Source organism: Oncorhynchus nerka, linkage group LG8 (genome assembly GCF_034236695.1).
Source record: "Oncorhynchus nerka isolate Pitt River linkage group LG8, Oner_Uvic_2.0, whole genome shotgun sequence".
Taxonomy (NCBI): Eukaryota; Metazoa; Chordata; class Actinopteri; order Salmoniformes; family Salmonidae; genus Oncorhynchus; species Oncorhynchus nerka.
The window spans coordinates 11,518,588-11,535,980 of NC_088403.1; positions in this window are offsets into that span (position 1 = coordinate 11,518,588).

Sequence of the window (17,393 nt, forward strand, 5' to 3'; positions counted from 1 at the left end):
GTCCTCTACTTCTAGTACCTCCAGAAATAGCTCCTAGCCTCCCCTGGCTTCTCCTGGTCAGTCGACACATTCTGAGTGTCCCTGGGAAGTATAGAGAGATGCTCAGCATTTCTCAGAACAACCCAGCCAAACCCACCCAGTCCCCATTCAGACCCAGCCCTACTGGCACTGTGGTGCCACTGTGGCCCAGCACTGACACACTGAGCAGGAAACCCTGCCACAGCAGAACAGATACCTCTACTACAATGTTAGTCATTAGCAATACTGGACATCTGAGTTGTAGGCTATGCTGATGTACTATCACCCCTACCAGATGATCTATATTCCACCCATTTAGTCCAGTTTACCAGTCTAGTTGGACTATTCCACCCATTTGGTCCAGTTTACCAGTCTAGTTGGGCTATTCCACCCATTTGGTCCAGTTTACCAGTCTAGTTGGGCTATTCTACCCATTTGGTCCAGTTTACCAGTCTAGTTGGGCTATTCTACCCATTTGGTCCAGTTTACCAGTCTAGTTGGGCTATTCTACCCATTCGGTCCAGTTTACCAGTCTAGTTGGACTATTCCACCCATTTGGTCCAGTTTACCAGTCTAGTTGGACTATTCCACCCATTTGGTCCAGTTTACCAGTCTAGTTGGGCTAGTCCACCCATTCGGTCCAGTTTACCAGTCTAGTTGGACTATTCCACCCATTTGGTCCAGTTTACCAGTCTAGTTGGGCTATTACACCCATTTGGTCCAGTTTACCAGTCTGTATATGTCTTACTGTTGGGCTGCCGTCTGAACTTCTTCCCTTCCTTCATTCCTGCTGTCTTTTTTTCTCTCGTTCTGCTGTGTTGTGTGTTCTGTTGTTATGGTTTCAGGCTGCTCCAGGGGGCACGCTTTGTTTTCATTTCATTTTCGGGGAAATTACTATGAAGTACTGTATGGATTTGAAGCTGTTCTGCAGGTCGGGCTGAATTTCCCAAAAACACAGTGTGTGTGTGTGTGTGTGTGTGTGTGTGTGTGTGTGTGTGTGTGTGTGTGTGTATGTGTTTGTGCGGGAAGGGCCAATAATATTTAGCATCAAACTAAAGGGGGTTGAAATGGCTGAGGATATGAGTGCTTCCAGATGTTCACTGAAAACTACATTTATACAATTACACTGGCTGTGAAGGAGAGATCTCTCTAACTATTAGGCCGTGAAGGAGAGATCTCTCTAACTATTAGGCCGTGAAGGAGAGATCTCTCTAACTATAAGGCCGTGAAGGAGAGATCTCTCTAACTATAAGGCCGTGAAGGAGAGATCTCTCTAACTATAAGGCCGTGAAGGAGAGATCTCTCTAACTATTAGGCCGTGAAGGAGAGAGATCTCTAACTATAAGGCCGTGAAGGAGAGATCTCTCTAACTATAATAAGGAGAGATCTCTCTAACTATAAGTGAAGAGAGATCTCTAACTAACTGAAGGAGAGATCTCTCTAACTATAAGGCCGTGAAGGAGAGATCTCTCTAACTATTAGGCCGTGAAGGAGAGAGAGCTCTCTAACTATAAGGCCGTGAAGGAGAGATCTCTCTAACTATTAGGCTGTGAAGGAGAGATCTCTCTAACTATAAGGCCGTGAAGGAGAGATCTCTCTAACTATTAGGCCGTGAAGGAGAGATCTCTCTAACTATTAGGCTGTGAAGGAGAGATCTCTCTAACTATAAGGCCGTGAAGGAGAGATCTCTCTAACTATTAGGCCGTGAAGGAGAGAGATCTCTAACTATAAGGCCGTGAAGGAGAGAGATCTCTAACTATAAGGCCGTGAAGGAGAGATCTCTCTAACTATTAGGCCGTGAAGGAGAGATCTCTCTAACTATAAGGCCGTGAAGGAGAGATCTCTCTAACTATAAGGCCGTGAAGGAGAGATCTCTCTAACTATAAGGCTCTCTAACTATAAGGCCGTGAAGGAGAGAGATCTCTAACTATTAGGATCTCTCTAACTATAAGGTGAAGGAGAGATCTCTCTAACTATTAGGCTGTGAAGGAGAGAGATCTCTAACTATAAGGCCGTGAAGAGAGATCTCTCTAAGATCTGAAGGAGAGATCTCTCTAACTATAAGGCCGTGAAGGGAAGGAGATCTCTCTAACTATTAGGCCGTGAAGGAGAGATCTCTCTAACTATAAGGCCGTGAAGGAGAGATCTCTCTAACTATTAGGCCGTGAAGGAGAGATCTCTCTAACTATCGTGAAGGAGAGATCTCTAACTATAAGGCCGTGAAGGAGAGATCTCTAACTATAGGCCGTGAAGGAGAGATCTCTCTCTCTAACTATTAGGCCGTGAAGGAGAGATCTCTCTAACTATTAGGCCGTGAAAGAGAGAGATCTCTAACTATTAGGCCGTGAAGGAGAGATCTCTAACTATTAGGCCGTGAAGGAGAGATCTCTCTAACTATTAGGCCGTGAAGGAGAGATAACTCTCTAACTATTAGGCCGTGAAGGGAGAGATCTCTAACTAACTAAGGAGAGGATCTCTCTAACTATTAGGCCGTGAAGGAAGGAGAGAGCTCTCTAACTATTAGGCCGTGAAGGAGAGATCTCTCTAACTATTAGGCCGTGAAGGATAGAGCTCTCTAACTATAAGGCCGTGAAGGAGAGAGATCTCTAACTATTAGGCCGTGAAGGAGAGAGAGCTCTCTAACTATAAGGCCGTGAAGGAGAGATCTCTCTAACTATTAGGCCGTGAAGGAGAGATCTCTCTAACTATTAGGCCGTGAAGGAGAGATCTCTCTAACTATTAGGCCGTGAAGGAGAGAGCTCTCTAACTATTAGGCCGTGAAGGAGAGAGATCTCTAACTATGAAGGAGAGATCTCTCTAACTATAAGGCCGTGAAGGGAGAGATCTCTAACTATTAGGCCGTGAAGGAGAGATCTCTCTAACTATTAGGCCGTGAAGGAGAGAGCTCTCTAACTATTAGGCCGTGAAGGAGAGAGCTCTCTAACTATAAGGCCGTGAAGGAGAGAGATCTCTAACTATTAGGCCGTGAAGGAGAGAGCTCTCTAACTATTAGGCCGTGAAGGAGAGAGATCTCTAACTATCTAACTATTAGGCCGTGAAGGAGAGAAGGCCGGAAGGAGAGATCTCTAACTATAAGGCTGTGAAGGAGAGAAGGGTGAAGAGATCTCTAACTATTTGAAGGAGAGATCTCTCTAACTATTAGGCCGTGAAGGAGAGATCTCTCTAACTATTAGGCCGTGAAGGAGAGATCTCTAACTATTAGGCCGTGAAGGAGAGATCTCTAACTATTAGGCCGTGAAGGAGAGATCTCTAACTAAGGCCGTGAAGGAGAGATCTCTAACTATTAGGCCGTGAAGGAGAGATCTCTAACTATTAGGCCGTGAAGGAGAGATCTCTCTAACTATTAGGCCGTGAAGGAGAGATCTCTCTAACTATTAGGCCGTGAAGGAGAGATCTCTAACTATTAGGCCGTGAAGGAGAGATCTCTCTAACTATTAGGCCGTGAAGGCCGTGAGGAGAGATCTCTAACTATTAGGCCGTGAAGGAGAGATCTCTAACTATTAGGCCGTGAAGGAGAGATCTCTAACTATAACTATTAGATCTCTAACTATTAGGCCGTGAAGGAGAGATCTCTAACTAACTATTAGGCTGTGTGAAGGAGAGAGATCTCTAACTATTAGGCTGTGAAGGAGAGATCTCTAACTATTAGGCTGTGAAGGAGAGATCTCTAACTATTACTATGTGAAGGAGAGATCTCTAACTATAAGGGTGAAGGAGAGATCTCTAACTATGAAGGAGAGATCTCTGTGTGAAGGAGAGAGAGGCTAACTATTAGGCTGTGAAGGAGAGAGCTCTCTAACTATTAGGCTGTGAAGGAGAGATCTCTAACTCTAACTATTAGGCTGTGAAGGAGAGAGGAGAGATTCTCTCTAACTATTAGGCCGTGAAGGAGAGATCTCTCTAACTATTAGGCCGTGAAGGAGAGATCTCTAACTATTAGGCTGTGAAGGAGAGATCTCTAACTATTAGGCTGTGAAGGAGAGATCTCTAACTATTAGGCTGTGAAGGAGAGATCTCTAACTATTAGGCTGTGAAGGAGAGATCTCTAACTATTAGGCCGTGAAGGAGAGATCTCTAACTATTAGGCTGTGAAGGAGAGAGAGCTCTCTAACTAAGGAGAGATCTCTCTAACTATTAGGCCGTGAAGGAGAGATCTCTCTAACTATTAGGCCTCTCTAACTATTAGGCGTGAAGGAGAGTAACTAAGGATCTCTCTAACTATTGAAGGAGAGATCTCTAACTATTAGGCTGTGAAGGAAGGAGAGATCTCTAACTATTAGGCCGTGAAGGAGAGATCTCTCTAACTATTAGGCTGTGAAGGAGAGATCTCTCTAACTATTAGGCTGTGAAGGAGAGATCTAACTATTCTAACTATTAGGCCGTGAAGGAGAGATCTCTAACTATTAGGCTGTGAAGGAGAGATCTCTCTAACTATAAGGCCGTGAAGGAGAGATCTCTCTAACTATTATCTCTCTAACTGTGAAGGAGAGATCTCTCTAACTATTAGGCTGTGAAGGAGAGATCTCTAACTATAAGGCCGTAATCTCTAACTATAAGGCCGTGAAGGAGAGAGCTCTCTCTCTAACTATATAGGCCGTGAAAGGAGAGATCTCTCTAACTATTAGGCTGTGAAGGAGAGATCTCTCTAACTATTAGGCTGTGAAGGAGAGAGATCTCTCTAACTATTAGGCCGTGAAGGAGAGATCTCTAACTATTAGGCTAACTATTAGGTGAAGGAGAGATCTCTAACTATTAGGCCGTGAAGGAGAGATCTCTAACTATTGTGAAGGAGAGATCTCTCTAACTATTAGGCCGTGAAGGAGAGATCTCTCTAACTATTAGGCCGTGAAGGAGAGAGCTCTCTAACTATAAGATCATGGATGAGGATAAATGTAATGTTCATGGGGAGAACATTTTGCTTATATTCCTCCCCCCTTCCCAAAGGCACCACACATGGGTTCAAACACTATTTGAAATAATTTCAAAGGCTTAATCTGTGCTCGATTGAGCTTGCCTGTTGCAATGGAACCAATAGGGGCGGCAGGTAGCCTAGTGGTTAGAGCGTTGGGCAGGAACCGAAATGTTGCTAGATTGAATCCCCAAACTGACAAGGTAAAATCTGTCATTCTGCTCCTGAACAAGGCAGTTAACCCACTGTTCCTAGGCCGTCATTGTAAACTAGAATTTGTTCTTAACTGACTTGCCTAGTAAAATAAAATAAAACATTTAAATAGAAAAGTCACGAAAGTGCAAAACCCCAGACCTCCTGCAACTCAGGCAGGCTCAAGTAAATGATTTGAACGATTTTGAATAGTATTTGAACCCAGGTCTGGGTCTAATGCAAACATGCACCTTCTATCATCAGAGCACATTACACACACACACACACACACACGCACACACGCACACACACGCACACACACACACATACACACACACACACACACTTCACACACATTGTGGTGATCTGATCATATATTAGCTAATGAGTATCAGATGATTGGTCTGTCATTGTGTGAAACAATGTGAGAGTCATTATTAGTCATGGAACCAAGTCATAACATCATGGGTGTGTTCAGGGAGGACAGGAGTTAAGCATCAGGGTGTGTGTGTGTGTGTGTGTGTGTGTGTGTGTGTGTGTGTGTGTGCGTCCGTGTTGTGTAATAGCATTAGCAGAGTGAACAGAACAGAGCATATAAGCTAATATGATGGGTAATATTTAACCCATCAATGCTCGGACTAATCCCACAACATCCTGCTGTAATATCTCCATAGAGATAGAGGCAAACATGTCTATCAGCCTGCTGTAATATCTCCATAGAGATAGAGGCACACATGTCTATCAGCCTGCTGTAATATCTCCATAGAGATAGAGGAACACATGTCTATCAGCCCCTACTGTAATATCTCCATAGAGATAGAGGCACACATGTCTATCAGCCTGCTGTAATATCTCCATAGAGATAGAGGAACACATGTCTACCAGCCTGCTGTAATATCTCCATAGAGATAGAGGCACACATGTCTATCAGCCCCCTACTGTAATATCTCCATAGAGATAGAGGCACACATGTCTATCAGCCTGCTGTAATATCTCCATAGAGATAGAGGCACACATGTCTATCAGCCTGCTGTAATATCTCCATAGAGATAGAGGAACACATGTCTATCAGCCCCCTACTGTAATATCTCCATAGAGATAGAGGAACACATGTCTACCAGCCCCCTACTGTAATATCTCCATAGAGATAGAGGAACACATGTCTATCAGTCCCCTACTGTAATATCTCTATAGAGATAGAGGAACACATGTCTACCAGCCCCCTACTGTAATATCTCCATAGAGATAGAGGAACACATGTCTACCAGCCTGCTGCTGTAATATCTCCATAGAGATAGAGGAACACATGTCTACCAGCCCCCTACTGTAATATCTCCATAGAGATAGAGGAACACATGTCTATCAGCCTGCTGTAATATCTCCATAGAGATAGAGGAACACATGTCTATCAGCCTGCTGTAATATCTCCATAGAGATAGAGGAACACATGTCTATCAGCCCCCTACTGTAATATCTCCATAGAGATAGAGGACCACATGTCTACCAGCCTGCTGTAATATCTCCATAGAGATAGAGGAACACATGTCTATCAGCCTGCTGTAATATCTCCATAGAGATAGAGGAACACATGTCTATCAGCCTGCTGTAATATCTCCATAGAGATAGAGGAACACATGTCTACCAGCCTGCTGTAATATCTCCATAGAGATAGAGGACCACATGTCTACCAGCCTGCTGTAATATCTCCATAGAGATAGAGGAACACATGTCTACCAGCCTTCTGTAATATCTCCATAGAGATAGAGGAACACATGTCTACCAGCCTACTGTAATATCTCCATAGAGATAGAGGAACACATGTCTATCATCCTGCTGTAATATCTCCATAGAGATAGAGGAACACATGTCTATCAGCCTGCTGTAATATCTCCATAGAGATAGAGGAACACATGTCTACCAGCCTGCTGTAATATCTCCATAGAGACAGAGGAACACATGTCTATCAGTCTGCTGTAATATCTCCATAGAGATAGAGGAACACATGTCTATCAGCCTTCTGTAATATCTCCATAGAGATAGAGGAACACATGTCTACCAGCCTGCTGCTGTTCATCACATATGCTATATCTGGTAACCATGGCTGCCATTGACAAGACAAATAATGTCATGGAGTTGGCAGGATAGTGCCAACAGACTGGCACTCAGGCTAGTAGGTTAGTGCCACTCTAGACAGTATAGTAGCACTATATACAATGTTATTCCTTGCATTTTCTCCAAATTGTTAAATTATATACGCTTTTCTCCAAAGTGTGAAATTGCCTATCTGTGGTATATATTATATAAATTGTAGCTGTGAAATTGAATAGCGTGCTGAGGTCACTGCTGTCCTGTACTCAGTCTGTATGGCTCCTTAAAGGGGCCTGAGGTCACTGCTGTCCTGTACTCAGTCTGTATAGCTCCTTAAAGGAGCCTGAGGTCACTGCTGTCCTGTACTCAGTCTGTGTAGCTCCTTAAAGGGGCCTGAGGTCACTGATGTCCTGTACTCAGTCTGTATAGCTCCTTAAAGGAGCCTGAGGTCACTGCTGTCCTGTACTCAGTCTGTATAGCTCCTTAAAGGAGCCTGAGGTCACTGCTGTCCTGTACTCAGTCTGTATAGCTCCTTAAAGGAGCCTGAGGTCACTGCTGTCCTGTACTCAGTCTGTATAGCTCCTTAAAGGAGCCTGAGGTCACTGCTGTCCTGTACTCAGTCTGTATAGCTCCTTAATGGGGCCTGAGGTCACTGCTGTCCTGTACTCAGTCTGTATAGCTCCTTAATGGGACCTGAGGTCACTGCTGTCCTGTACTCAGTCTGTATAGCTCCTTAAAGGAGCCTGAGGTCACTGCTGTCCTGTACTCAGTCTGTATAGCTCCTTAAAGGGACCTGAGGTCACTGCTGTCCTGTACTCAGTCTGTATAGCTCCTTAAAGGAGCCTGAGGTCATTGCTGTCCTGTACTCAGTCTGTATAGCTCCTTAAAGGAGCCTGAGGTCACTGCTGTCCTGTACTCAGTCTGTATAGCTCCTTAATGGGGCCTGAGGTCACTGCTGTCCTGTACTCAGTCTGTATAGCTCCTTAAAGGGACCTGAGGTCACTGCTGTCCTGTACTCAGTCTGTATAGCTCATTAAAGGGACCTGAGGTCACTGCTGTCCTGTACTCAGTCTGTATAGCTCCTTAATGGGACCTGAGGTCACTGCTGTCCTGTACTCAGTCTGTATAGCTCCTTAATGGGGCCTGAGGTCACTGCTGTCCTGTACTCAGTCTGTATAGCTCCTTAATGGGACCTGAGGTCACTGCTGTCCTGTACTCAGTCTGTATAGCTCCTTAATGGGACCTGAGGTCACTGCTGTCCTGTACTCAGTCTTAAGCTCCTTAAAGGGACCTGAGGTCACTGCTGTCCTGTACTCAGTCTGTATAGCTCCTTAAAGGGGCCTGAGGTCACTGCTGTCCTGTACTCAGTCTGTATAGCTCCTTAAAGGAGCCTGAGGTCACTGCTGTCCTGTACTCAGTCTGTATAGCTCCTTAACGGGACCTGAGGTCACTGCTGTCCTGTACTCAGTCTGTATAGCTCCTTAAAGGGACCTGAGGTCACTGCTGTCCTGTACTCAGTCTGTATAGCTCCTTAAAGGGCCTGAGGTCACTGCTGTCCTGTACTCAGTCTGTATAGCTCCTTAAAGGGACCTGAGGTCACTGCTGTCCTGTACTCAGTCTGTATAGCTCCTTAAAGGAGCCTGAGGTCACTGCTGTCCTGTACTCAGTCTGTATAGCTCCTTAAAGGAGCCTGAGGTCACTGCTGTCCTGTACTCAGTCTGTATAGCTCCTTAAAGGGGCCTGAGGTCACTGCTGTCCTGTACTCCAGTCTGTATAGCTCCTTAAAGGGGCCTGAGGTCACTGCTGTCCTGTACTCAGTCTGTATAGCTCCTTAAAGGGACCTGAGGTCACTGCTGTCCTGTACTCAGTCTGTATAGCTCCTTAAAGGGACCTGAGGTCACTGCTGTCCTGTACTCAGTCTGTATAGCTCCTTAAAGGAGCCTGAGGTCACTGATGTCCTGTACTCAGTCTGTATAGCTCCTTAAAGGGGCCTGAGGTCACTGCTGTCCTGTATTGTGATATCATGGATGGCCAGTCCTTACATCAATAGAGTGCTGACTATACAGAGTGATACCATCTCTCCAGTCCCATCCCTCAGCTTTTTACCTGCTCAGGAGCAGGGAGACATCTCTCCAGTCCCATCCCTCAGCTTTTTACCTGCTCAGGGGCAGGGAGACAACTCTCCAGTCCCATCCCTCAGCTTTTTACCTGCTCAGGGGCAGGGAGACATCTCTCCAGTCCCATTCCTCAGCTTTTTACCTGCTCAGGGGCAGGGAGACATCTCTCCAGTCCCATTCCTCAGCTTTTTACCTGCTCAGGGGCAGGGAGACATCTCTCCAGTCCCATTCCTCAGCTTTTTACCTGCTCAGGGGCAGGGAGACATCTCTCCAGTCCCATCCCTCAGCTTTTTACCTGCTCAGGGGCAGGGAGACAACTCTCCAGTCCCATCCCTCAGCTTTTTACCTGCTCAGGGGCAGGGAGACAACTCTCCAGTCCCATCCCTCAGCTTTTTACCTGCTCAGGGGCAGGGAGACATCTCTCCAGTCCCATTCCTCAGCTTTTTACCTGCTCAGGGGCAGGGAGACATCTCTCCAGTCCCATCCCTCAGCGTTTTACCTGCTCAGGGGCAGGGAGACAACTCTCCAGTCCCATTCCTCAGCTTTTTACCTGCTCAGGGGCAGGGAGACATCTCTCCAGTCCCATCCCTCAGCTTTTTACCTGCTCAGGGGCAGGGAGACATCTTGTTTTTGTTTCAACTGCTGAATGCTTCTTTAAAGCAACATAACTTCTGCTATAACTGTCTTTGGATCGGTGCCAATGGCAGTCCCTAGAAAGTTTAGTACATTCTCTGAAAAACACTGAACATAGGAGTTTGGTTGAACACTAGACTAGCACATAATCACTGAGCTGAGTCTTGGCAGAGATGTTTAAATGCAGTCAACCTAAAGCCGTATGTGTACATGTGGAATAGTGGAAGATTTGAAAGAATTTGGGGTTTTGAAGAAGCTCTGGGAAGGGTTCCAGAACAGAGGTTTGGGGGTTTGGCATGGCTTCAATGACGTGTGTGTGTGTGTGTGTGTGTTTGCATGGATGTGTGCATGCGTGTCTGTGTTTGGCATGGACTCAAAGCAGAGGGCTGGCAGCTCTCTCTCTCCCCCTTCCCCTTTTCACCCTGTTTGACATGTTTTCACAAACTTTGACTTAACTTGACATAATTCCTATTGGATGTGTTGCCTCTTGTCCCCTAGTGGATGTGTTGCCTCTTGTCCTCTAGTGGATGTGTTGCCTCTTGTCTCTAGTGGATGTGTTGCCTCTTGTCCTCTAGTGGATGTGTTGCCTCTTGTCCTCTAGTGGATGTGTTGCCTCTTGTCCTCTAGTGGATGTGTTGCCTCTTGTCCTCTAGTGGATGTGTTGCCTCTTGTCCTCTATTGGATGTGTTGCCTCTCGTCCTCTATTGGATGTGTTGCCTCTTGTCCTCTAGTGGATGTGTTGCCTCTTGTCCTCTAGTGGATGTGTTGCCTCTTGTCCTCTAGTGGATGTGTTGCCTCTTGTCCTCCTCTAGTGGATGTGTTGCCTCTTGTCCTCTATTGGATGTGTTGCCTCTCGTCCTCTATTGGATGTGTTGCCTCTTGTCCTCTAGTGGATGTGTTGCCTCTTGTCCTCTAGTGGATGTGTTGCCTCTTGTCCTCTAGTGGATGTGTTGCCTCTTGTCCTCTAGTGGATGTGTTGCCTCTTGTCCTCTAGTGGATGTGTTGCCTCTTGTCCTCTATTGGATGTGTTGCCTCTTGTCCTCTATTGGATGTGTTGCCTCTTGTCCTCTAGTGGATGTGTTGCCTCTTGTCCTCTAGTGGATGTGTTGCCTCTTGTCCTCTAGTGGATGTGTTGCCTCTTGTCCTCCTCTAGTGGATGTGTTGCCTCTTGTCCTCTATTGGATGTGTTGCCTCTCGTCCTCTATTGGATGTGTTGCCTCTTGTCCTCTAGTGGATGTGTTGCCTCTTGTCCTCTAGTGGATGTGTTGCCTCTTGTCCTCCTCTAGTGGATGTGTTGCCTCTTGTCCTCTAGTGGATGTGTTGCCTCTTGTCCTCTAGTGGATGTGTTGCCTCTTGTCCTCTAGTGGATGTGTTGCCTCTTGTCCTCTAGTGGATGTGTTGCCTCTTGTCCTCTAGTGGATGTGTTGCCTCTTGTCCTCTAGTGGATGTGTTGCCTCTTGTCCTCTAGTGGATGTGTTGCCTCTTGTCCTCTAGTGGATGTGTTGCCTCTTGGCGTCCTCTGGCGTCCTCTGACTCCACTCTAACCCTACCAGGGTAACACAGTGACCACAGTGACCAAGTTGGTAATCAATCATTTTTTATTGTGGTTCTCAGGGACTCAGTGGGGAATTAGAGTCAGGTATATTGATTCATATGGTTGGTCCTGGAATGGAGACGTATCTGTCTACGGGGTTTGTCCCAAATGGTACCCTGTTCTCTAAATAGTGCACTACTTTAGACCAGGGTCCATGGGGCTCTATACAGGGAATAGGGTGCCAGGGTCCATAGGGCTCTATATAGTGAATAGGGTGCCAAGCTTTATATAGTGAATAGGGTGCCAGGCTCTATATAGGGAATAGGGTGCCAGGCTCTTTATAGGGAATAGGGTGCCAGGCTCTATATAGTGAATAGGGTGCCAGGCTCTATATAGGGAATAGGGTGCCAGGCTCTATATAGTGAATAGGGTGCCATGCTCTATATAGGGAATAGGGTGCCATTTTGGACATAGACACAGAGTAGCTAGCTAGTAGATAGTATATTACTACATTCAGGGGTATCCTCCCTCACACTGCCCCCTTTCTTCAAAGTCCCAGTCCCGGTCATAACTGGTTCTGAGATAAAAGTCAATCCCCTCTGCTCCCTCAGCCTGTGGTAGGACAAACCTGGTCCCGTCCAGCAGTCTAGTGGTCAGGATGGATATACTGTAGCTTTATATACTGGAACAGCCAGCCGATGGACATGTTTAACTGAGCCACACACAGACATAGGACAAACCTGGTCCCTTCCAGCAGTCTAGTGGTCAGGATGGATATACTGTAGCTTTATATACTGGAACAGCCAGCCGATGGACATGTTTAACTGAGCCACACACAGACATAGGACAAACCTGGTCCCGTCCAGCAGTCTAGCGGTCAGGATAGACAGAGCTATATATTACAGCCAGCTGATTGATGTGTTTAACTGAGCCACACACAGACATAGGACAAACCTGGTCCCGTCCAGCAGTCTAGCGGTCAGGATAGACAGAGCTATATATTACAGCCAGCTGATTGATGTGTTTAACTGAGCAGGTGATGTGCTCATTCCCCCTGCTCTAGTTATGGTAAGAGACAGAGGAGCTCTACACAGTCTGTGAAGGCAGTCTCTGTGAAGGCAGTCTCTGTGAAGGCAGTCTCTGTGACGGCTGTCTCTGTTAAGGCAGTCTCTGTGGAGGTAGTCTCTGTGAAGGCAGTCTCTGTGAAGGTAGTCTCTGTGAAGGCAGTCTCTGTGAAGGCAGTCTCTGTGGAGGTGAAGGCAGTCTCTGTGAAGGCAGTCTCTGTGAAGGTAGTCTCTGTGAAGGCAGTCTCTGTGAAGGCAGTCTCTGTGGAGGTAGTCTCTGTGAAGGCAGTCTCTGTGAAGGTAGTCTCTGTGAAGGCAGTGTCTGTGAAGGCAGTCTCTGTGAAGGTAGTCTCTGTGAAGGCAGTCTCTGTGAAGGCAGTCTCTGTGGAGGTAGTCTCTGTGAAGGCAGTCTCTGTGAAGGTAGTCTCTGTGAAGGCAGTGTCTGTAATATTAAAGGACATTTCCAGGACAAGGTGTGTGTGCCTATACAGGCATGTCTGTGAACACATTCACACACTATTCAAACACCTGTAGTCTCTGTGAAGGCAGTCTCTGGCAGCACTGCACATTTGCTGCATCAGGTCACGTATCAATCATCATGCAGTGAGCCTCAATATTTATTGGACCAAACACCATGTCATCACTTATTTGACCTCTGTGAGTTCACCATGTCATCACTTATTTAATCTGAGTGGGACGACCAAACACCTAATTGTCATCAAACACTGTCATCATTTAATAGTCGTAGTGGGACGACCAAACACCATGTCATCACTTATTTAATCTGTAGTGGGACGACCAAACACCATGTAGTAGTGGGACGACCAAACACCATGTCATCACTTATTTAATCTGAGTCGTAGTGGGACGACCAAACACCATGTCATCACTTATTTAATCTGAGTCGTAGTGGGACGACCAAACACCATGTCATCACTTATTTAATCTGAGTCGTAGTGGGACGACCAAACACCATGTCATCACTTATTTAAATCTGACCAAACACCATGTCATCACTTATTTAATCTGAGTAGTCTGGGACGACCAAACACCATGTCATCACTTATTTAATCTGAGTCGTAGTCTGACGACCAAACACCATGTCATCACTTATTTAATCTGAGTCTTATTTAATCTAGTCTGACGACCAAACACCATGTCATCACTTATTTAATCTGAGTCGTAGTGGGACGACCAAACACCATGTCATCACTTATTTAATCTGAGTCGTAGTGGGACGACCAAACACCATGTCATCACTTATTTAATCTGAGTCGTAGTGGGACGACCAAACACCATGTCATCACTTATTTAATCTGAGTCGTAGTCTGACGACCAAACACCATGTCATCACTTATTTAATCTGAGTCGTAGTGGTCTGACCAAACACCATGTCATCCAAACACCATGTCATCACTTATTTAATCTGAGTCGTAGTGGGACGACCAAACACCATGTCATCACTTATTTAATCTGAGTCGTAGTCTGACGACCAAACACCATGTCATCACTTATTTAATCTGAGTCGTAGTCTGACGACCAAACACCATGTCATCACTTATTTAATCTGAGTCGTAGTCTGACGACCAAACACCATGTCATCACTTATTTAATCTGAGTCGTAGTGGACCAAACACCATGACCAAACGTAGTGGGACGACCAAACACCATGTCATCACTTATTTAATCTGAGTCGTAGTCTGACGACCAAACACCATGTCATCACTTATTTAATCTGAGTCGTAGTGGGACGACCAAACACCATGTCATCACTTATTTAATCTGAGTCGTAGTGGGACGACCAAACACCATGTCATCACTTATTTAATCTGAGTGGGGCCAAACACCGTAGTCTGACGACGACCAAACACCATGTCATCACTTATTTAATCTGAGTCGTAGTGGGACGACCAAACACCATGTCATCACTTATTTAATCTGAGTCGTAGTCTGACGACCAAACACCATGTCATCACTTATTTAATCTGAGTCGTAGTCTGACGACCAAACACCATGTCATCACTTATTTAATCTGAGTCGTAGTGGGACGACCAAACACCATGTCATCACTTATTTAATCTGAGTCGTAGTCTGACGACCAAACACCATGTCATCACTTATTTAATCTGAGTCGTAGTGGGACGACCAAACACCATGTCATCACTTATTTAATCTGAGTCGTAGTCTGACGACCAAACACCATGTCATCACTTATTTAATCTGAGTCGTAGTGGGACGACCAAACACCATGTCATCACTTATTTAATCTGAGTCGTAGTGGGACGACCAAACACCATGTCATCACTTATTTAATCTGAGTCGTAGTCTGACGACCAAACACCATGTCATCACTTATTTAATCTGAGTGTAGTCGACCAAACACCATGTCATCACTTAGTCTGACGACCAAACACCATGTCATCACTTATTTAATCTGAGTCGTAGTCTGACGACCAAACACCATGTCATCACTTATTTAATCTGAGTCGTAGTCTGACGACCAAACACCATGTCATCACTTATTTAATCTGAGTCGTAGTCTGACGACCAAACACCATGTCATCACTTATTTAATCTGAGTCGTAGTGGGACGACCAAACACCATGTCATCACTTATTTAATCTGAGTCGTAGTCTGACGACCAAACACCATGTCATCACTTATTTAATCTGAGTCGTAGTCTGACGACCAAACACCATGTCATCACTTATTTAATCTGAGTCGTAGTCTGACGACCAAACACCATGTCATCACTTATTTAATCTGAGTCGTAGTGGGACGACCAAACACCATGTCATCACTTATTTAATCTGAGTCGTAGTCTGACGACCAAACACCATGTCATCACTTATTTAATCTGAGTCGTAGTCTGACGACCAAACACCATGTCATCACTTATTTAATCTGAGTCGTAGTGGGACGACCAAACACCATGTCATCACTTATTTAATCTGAGTCGTAGTCTGACGACCAAACACCATGTCATCACTTATTTAATCTGAGTCGTAGTCTGACGACCAAACACCATGTCATCACTTATTTAATCTGAGTCGTAGTGGGACGACCAAACACCATGTCATCACTTATTTAATCTGAGTCGTAGTCTGACGACCAAACACCATGTCATCACTTATTTAATCTGAGTCGTAGTCTGACGACCAAACACCATGTCATCACTTATTTAATCTGAGTCGTAGTCTGACGACCAAACACCATGTCATCACTTATTTAATCTGAGTCGTAGTGGGACGACCAAACACCATGTCATCACTTATTTAATCTGAGTCGTAGTCTGACGACCAAACACCATGTCATCACTTATTTAATCTGAGTCGTAGTGGGACGACCAAACACCATGTCATCACTTATTTAATCTGAGTCGTAGTGGGACGACCAAACACCATGTCATCACTTATTTAATCTGAGTCGTAGTGGGACGACCGAACACCATGTCATCACTTATTTAATCTGAGTCGTAGTGGGACGACCAAACACCATGTCATCATTTATTTAATCTGAGTCGTAGTCTGACGACCAAACACCATGTCATCACTTATTTAATCAGTCCAGTGGGACGACCAAACACCATGTCATCACTTATTTAATCTGAGTCGTAGTCTGACCAAACACCATGTCATCACAAATCACCATGTCATCACTTATTTAATCTGAGTCGTAGTGGGACGACCAAACACCATGTCATCACTTATTTAATCTGAGTCGTAGTCTGACGACCAAACACCATGTCATCACTTATTTAATCTGAGTCGTAGTCTGACGACCAAACACCATGTCATCACTTATTTAATCTGAGTCGTAGTGGGACCAAACACCAAACACCATGTCATCACTTATTTAATCTGGGACGACCAAACACCATGTCATCACTTATTTAATCTGAGTAGTCTGACGACCAAACACCATGTCATCACTTATTTAATCTGAGTCGTAGTCTGACGACCAAACACCATGTCATCACTTATTTAATCTGAGTCGTAGTCTGACGACCAAACACCATGTCATCACTTATTTAATCTGAGTCGTAGTGGGACGACCAAACACCATGTCATCACTTATTTAATCTGAGTCGTAGTCTGACGACCAAACACCATGTCATCACTTATTTAATCTGAGTCGTAGTGGGACGACCAAACACCATGTCATCACTTATTTAATCTGAGTCGTAGTCTGACGACCAAACACCATGTCATCACTTATTTAATCTGAGTCGTAGTCTGACGACCAAACACCATGTCATCACTTATTTAATCTGAGTCGTAGTGGGACGACCAAACACCATGTCATCACTTATTTAATCTGAGTCGTAGTCTGACGACCAAACACCATGTCATCACTTATTTAATCTGAGTCGTAGTCTGACGACCAAACACCATGTCATCACTTATTTAATCTGAGTCGTAGTCTGACGACCAAACACCATGTCATCACTTATTTAATCTGAGTCGTAGTCTGACGACCAAACACCATGTCATCACTTATTTAATCTGAGTCGTAGTCTGACGACCAAACACCATGTCATCACTTATTTAATCTGAGTCGTAGTGGGACGACCAAACACCATGTCATCACTTATTTAATCTGAGTCGTAGTCTGACGACCAAACACCATGTCATCACTTATTTAATCTGAGTCGTAGTCTGACGACCAAACACCATGTCATCACTTATTTAATCTGAGTCGTAGTGGGACGACCAAACACCATGTCATCACTTATTTAATCTGAGTCGTAGTCTGACGACCAAACACCATGTCATCACTTATTTAATCTGAGTCGTAGTCTGACGACCAAACACCAT